Below are 6,724 nucleotides of genomic sequence, written 5' to 3' on the forward strand. Positions count from 1 at the left end.
CAAGGTCAAAAGATTTTTTTTATGTGTTCTGCTAAAAATTTCATAGTTTTCACTCTTAAAATTAGGTTGTGTGATCCATGTTGAGTTAATGTTTATGTATGCTGTGATTTCATTTATAAAGTATAGATATTTAATTATCTCAGTTCCATTTATTGAAAAGACATTCTTTCCCATTGATTTACCTTCCTGCCTTTGTTAAATGCAACTGAACTGAAATATACTAAATTTGTTTTCTTGATGTATGTAATTATTTTTATGCTATTCAGTTCAGTTCAGTTGCTCAGTTGTGTCCGACTCTTCATGACCCCATGAACCGTAGCACACCAGGCCTCCCTGTCCATCACCAACTCCCGGAGTCTACCCACCCCATGTCCACTGAGTCGGTGATGCCATCCAACCATCTCATCCTCTATTGTCCCCGTCTCCTCCTGCCCTCAATCTTTCCCAGCATCAATGTCTTTTCAAATGAGTCAACTCTTTGCATGAAGTGGCCAAAGTATTGGAGTTTCAGCTTCAACATCAGTCTTTCCAATGAATACCCAGGACTGATCTCCTTTAGGATGGACTGGTTGGCTCTCCTTGCTGTTCAAGGGACTCTCAAGAGTCTTCTCCAACACCACAGTTCAAAAGGATCAATTCTTCTGCACTCAGCTTTCTTTATAGTCCAACTCTCACATCCATACATGACCACAGGAAAAACCATAGCCTTGACTAGATGGACCTTTGTTGGCAAAGTAATGTCTATGCTTTTTAATATGCTGTCTAGGTTGGTCATAACTTTCCTTCCAAGGAGTAAACGTCTTTTAATTTCATGGCTGCAATCACCATCTGCAGTGATTTGGAGCCCAGAAAAATAAAGTCAGCCACTGTTTCCACTGTTTCCCCATCTATTTGACATGAAGTGATGAAACTGGATGCCATGATCTTCGTTTTTCTGAATGTTGAGCTTTAAGCCAACTTTTTCACTCTCTTCTTTCACTTTCATCAAGGGGCTCTTTAGTTCTTCACTTTCTGCCATAAGGGTGGTGTCATCTGCATATCTGAGGTTACTGATATTTCTCCAGGCAGTCTTGATTCCAGCTTGTATTTCCTCCAGCCCAGCATTTCTCATGATGTACTCTGCATATAAGTTAAATAAGCAGGGTGACAGTATACAGCCTTGACGTACTCCTTTTCCTATTTGGAACCAGTCTAAGTTTGGAAATAACATGGTATTTGTTTGTTTGTCCCAAAATTATTTTGGCTGTTACAGGCCCTTTGTCTTTCTAATAATTTTTATTAGATTTTATTTTTAGAGCTGTTTTAGGTTGCAATAAATCTGAGCAGAAAGTACAGTTTTCTGATATAACTCCTGCCCCATACATTTATAGAACTCTCCATTATCAAAATCCCCCACCAAAGTGGACCATGTGTTGTAATTGACAACCTATATTGACACATAAATAGCACCTGGAGTAGAGAGTCCAAAGTGGGATTGACTCGTGGTATTGAATAGCCCATTGGTTTAACCAAATGTATCTGCCATTTTTGTTTCATACAGAGTAGTCTTAGTGTTCTCAAAATCCTTTGTGTTCTGCCTGTCCATTTCTCCCTCCCCACTAACCCCTGGAAACCTCTGACCTTTAAATTGTCTCTATAGTTTTACTTCTTCCAGAATGCCATGGATTTGGAATCATACACTATGTAGTCTTTTCAGACTCTCTCCTTTCAGTTAGAAATACTTGTTTAAAGGTTCCTCCATGTCATTTAATGGCCTGATAGTGGATTTCTTTTTATTTTTTTTCTGACTCTTTTTTTGAGTGGGGTATAATTCCTTTACAATTTTGTTGTTAGTTTTTATGTACAACAAAATGAATCAGCTATATGTATAAATATTTACTCTCCATCTCCCTCATCCCATTCCTCTGGATCATCACCAGAGCCCCAAGCTGAGCTCCTTGTGTTACACAGCAGGTTCCCACTAGCTATCTAGTTTACACATGCTAGTGTCATGCTATGTAGTAATCCATTGTCTGGTTGTAGTCACAGTTTATCCATCCATTCATCAACTAAACGACATCTTGGTCATTTCCAAGTTTTGTCAACTTGAAAAGAAACAGGCAACTAGAGACATCTGTGTACAGAGTTTGTATGGACATATATTTTCAGTTCCTTTGAGTAAATACCAAGTACTTCTGCTACATCATATGGTAAGGATATGTTTAGTTTTGCAAGAAACCACCAAAATCTCTACCAAAGCAGCTTTATCATCTTGCATTTCCACCAGCAATGAATGAGAGTGTTCCACATCCTTACCAGCACTTGATATTGTTAATGTTCTTGATATTGGCCATTGTGAATAGATGAGTAGTGGTATCACACTGATGTTTTAAACCATACACGTTTTTGTTTCAGCTTGTCAATCTCAGTAACAGCAACAACAACAACAAAAAGGCCTGCTGTGGTTTTTAGAAAACTTGCATGTAGTGAGCAGTGGGCAAGAATTGTTAGCATAATAAAACCCAGTCTTCCACCCTCTCTGGCTGACCATTTTAACAATAATCTGAATTTGTGTTCAGGGGTATTTAGCCAGTAAGCTCCCTTAAAAGAAATCAAAGACATGCTTTCATCTTGGTGAGAGTGCATCTCCAAGCAAAGGCCCCTTTATTCTGGTCATCCTGAACCGAGTGGTTGACTATTTCAGAGGTTTTCTCCTTTGCCCAAACTCTACCTAATAAAGTTTTGAGAGCATGAAAAAATAAATCTCTCCATTAATTTAAATCATCTTCAGTTTCTGTCAGCAATATTTTGCAGTTTTTAGTGTATGTCTTTTACTCTTTTTGTTAAATTTATTCTTAAGTAATTTTTACTGTAATGTGATTTTGAATTTTCATCAAAATCATTTTTTATTCCTTTTTTGTATGTTAATTTGTTCCTGCAACCTTGATCCTATCACATATTTGGTCTAGAAATTCTGTGTGTGAATTTCTTAGGATTTGCTAAATACTGAATCATATCTTTGTACATAAAAGTAGGTTTATAGTTTCCTTTTCAAATGGTATGCCTTACTTTTTATTTATTTTATTTCACTTTACTCTTTTACCTCATTGAAGTCTTAGTATAATGTTGAATAGGTGGGCATTACAAAACATATGTTCTTTTTAGAAATGGGGATGCAAAATTCAACTGAATAGCAATAAGGAAATGCAGGATGCATTTAATCATGTATTGTCTGGGATTTTTTTTTTTTAATGTGTGAAAGTAACATATATGCTTACAAAAGGGGTGTCTATTAGAATCAATTCCTGGCAAAAGATGTTCAGATGACTTAGAGCAAGTTTTTTGGAATTGAATTAATATATCACTAGAGCTTAATTAAAAGGACAGTGGCAAAATAAAATGGCAGTAAGTGATATTATCAGTTTGTCACTTTAATCCTAATGGATTTAAATAAAAACATTTTTTTCAATGAGTTCTCTAATTAATAGATGTTGGTAAATAATTTCTAAGTGAATATATACTCAAATATTTCTCATGTGTTTTTACACTTCAAATTTCATTCTTAATCACATATAATAATTGAAAAATAAACAAATAGGAGGGGAATGAGGGCATTTGTGCTCAGGTAAGGTATCCCATCCTGTTCAGATCTCCCTGGCTCTTGAGGATGAGAGTGGCTGTTCTCAGCTTCACTGCTCACATATCTTGCTGCTGCCATAGAGAGTGGGAGAGAGACATGCTGCTGGCTCCTGGAGAGCCTGGTAGTGATGCTTATACACGAGCATTCAGAGCCACAGCAGGATACAGGATGGGAAGTGTTAGTCACATTCACTTGTGACCTGTATGCTCATAAACTCTGAAGTTAATATATTAGACTTCTCAGAAAATTAAACATGAAGAAAAGCTATATTTAGGTATTTTTCAGCAACAAAGAACTGATCAAAAGGTCTACTTGCCTATGATCAATTACCATCACAAAGTATACAATATTCTTTGTATCTCTATGGTCATTTCCCCTCTATATACACAGATAGTACATGTAGCTTTAGTGAGAATAACAGGTGCCATGTAAGTGGAATTTTGTGATAATTTAGAGAATGATACCAAGCAACTGTCTATATCATGCTTGTCAGTGACTAATGGGAAACAGGTGTCTAGCTGGGCAAATAGTATAAATTCTCAGTCCAGATTTTATCTTGGCCTCCTATTTTTCAAAAGTAGGTATTTTGCAATTGACTTGAAAAGGACTAAATAGGCTATTAGGGCTTGATCAATGAGCACCCAGTGACCCATGGCCAAGGTGGCTTAGCGGACTGTAATAACTTTTGGAGCACCCAACTATGCCAGCTCTGACACTTGCTGCTGTCACATCAGCCAATTCACAGCAAGGCAGGAAGCAAATTTCTACTTAGCTATTGCTAGGATTCATAGCATTTCAGCAAGATTCAGTTCAGTTCAGTTCTGTTGCTCGGTCGTGTCTGACTCTTTGCGACCCCATGATCTCAGCATGCCAGGCCTCCCTGTCCATCACCTTCGCTCAGATTCACGTCCAACGAGTCCGTGATGCCATCCAGCCATCTCATCCTCTGTCGTCCCCTTCTCCTCCTGCTCCCAATCCCTCCCAGCATCAGAGTCTTTTCCAATGAGTCAACTCTTCACATGAGGTGGCCAAAGTACTGGAGCTTCAGCTTCAGCATCATTCCTTCCAAAGAAATCCCAGGGTTGATCGCCTTCAGAATGGACAGGTTGGACCTCCTTGCAGTCCAAGGGACTCTCAAGAGTCTTCTCCAACACCACAGTTCAAAAGCATCAGTTCTTCAGCGCTCAGCCTTCTTCACAGTCCAACTCTCACTTCCATACATGACCACAGGAAAAACCATAGCCACGGACCTTAGTCGGCAAAGTAATGTCTGTGCTTTTGAATATACTATCTAGGCTGGTCATAACTTTTCTTCCAAGGAGTAAGCGTCTTTTAATTTCATGGTTGCAATCACCATCTTCAGTGATTTTGGAGCCCAAAAAAATAAAGTCTGACACTGTTTCTACTGTTTCCCCAACTATTTCCCATGAAGTGATGGGACTGGATGCCATGATCTTCATTTTCTGAATGTTGAGCTTTAGGCCAACTTTTTCGCTCTCCTCTTTCACTTTCATCAAGAGGCTTTTTAGCTCCTCTTCACTTTCTGCCATAAGGGTGGTGTCATCTGCATATCTGAGGTTATTGATATTTCTCCCAGCAATCTTGATTCCAGCTTGTGTTTCTTCCAGGCCAGCGTTTCTCATGATGTACTCTGCATAGAAGTTAAATAAGCAGGGTGACAATATACAGCCTTGACGTACTGCTTTTCCTATTTGGAACCAGTCTGTTGTTCCATGTCCAGTTCTAACTGTTGCTTCCTGACCTGCATATAGGTTTCTCAAGAGGCAGGTTAGGTGGTCTGGTATTCCCATCTCTTTCAGAATTTTCCTCAGTTTATTGTGATCCACACAGTCAAAGGCTTTGGCATAGTCAATAAAGCAGAAATAGATGTTTTTCTGGAACTCTCTTGCTTTTTCCATGATCCAGCAGATATTGGCAACTTGATCTCTGGTTCCTCTGCATTTTCTAAAACCAGCTTGAACATCAGGGAGTTCACGGTTCATGTATTGCTGAAGCCTGGTTTGGAGAATTTTGAGCATTACCTTACTAGCATGTGAGATGAGTGCAATTGTGCGATAGTTTGAGCATTCTTTGGCATTGCCTTTCTTTGGGATTGGAATGAAAACTGACCTTTTCCAGTCGTGGCCACTGCTGAGTTTTCCAAATTTGCTGGCATATTGAGTGCAGCACTTTCACAGCATCATCTTCCAGGATTTGAAACAGCTCTACTGGAATTCCATCACCTCCACTTGCTTTGTTTGCAGTGATGCTTTCTAAGGCCCACTTGACTTCACATTCCAAGATGTCTGGCTCTAGATGAGTGATCACACCATCATGATTCCGGGTCATGAAGATCTTTTTTGTACAGTTCTTCTGTGTATTGTTGCCACCTCTTCTTAATATCTTCTGCTTCTGTAGGTCCATACCATTTCTGTCTGTTATCAAGCCCCATCTTTGCATGAAATGTTCCCTTGGTATCTCTAATTTTCTTGAAGAGATCTCTAGTCTTTCCCATTCTGTTCTTTTCCTATATTTCTTTGCATGCATCACTGAAGAAGGCTTTCTTATCTCTCTTTGCTATTCTTTGGAACTCTGCATTCAGATGCTTATATCCTTCCTTTTCTCCTTTGCTTTTCGCCTCTCTTCTTTTCACAGCTATTTGTAAGGTCTCCCCAGACAGCCATTTTGCTTTTTTGTATTTCTTTTCCATGGGGATGGTCTTGATCCCTGTCTCCTGTACAGTGTCACAAACCTCATTCCATAGTTCATCAGGCACTCTATCACATCTAGTCCCTTAAATCTATTTCTCACTTCCATGGTATAATCATAAGGGATTTGATTTAAGTCATACATTTCAGGTAGGTGGAAAGGCAACAAGAAAAAGGGAAAGGAGCTTTGCTAGAACCAGTAATGAAAGTATTTAGAAAAAAATATATATTTTAATTAAATTCTGCGATTCCAGTGTACCAGTAAAAGAAAGAGAGATGGATTGAGGAAGAAGGGAAGGAAGAAAAATAGCCAGAATAAATAATATGAAATTGGTTGTCCAACTTTAAACATGAGTTTCACTTAAAACAATCTAACTCCAAAATATATATTCAATCC

General features: G+C 38.6%; 1 pseudogene; it reads right to left on the reverse strand.

Moving 5' to 3' along the window:
* Positions 1-5,454: 5,454 nt before the first annotated feature.
* LOC128052030 (uncharacterized) lies at positions 5,455-6,134 on the reverse strand (annotated as a pseudogene).
* Between the last annotated feature and the right edge of the window lie 590 nt (positions 6,135-6,724).

This window comes from Budorcas taxicolor, chromosome 8 (assembly GCF_023091745.1).
Source record: "Budorcas taxicolor isolate Tak-1 chromosome 8, Takin1.1, whole genome shotgun sequence".
Lineage (NCBI taxonomy): Eukaryota > Metazoa > Chordata > Mammalia > Artiodactyla > Bovidae > Budorcas > Budorcas taxicolor.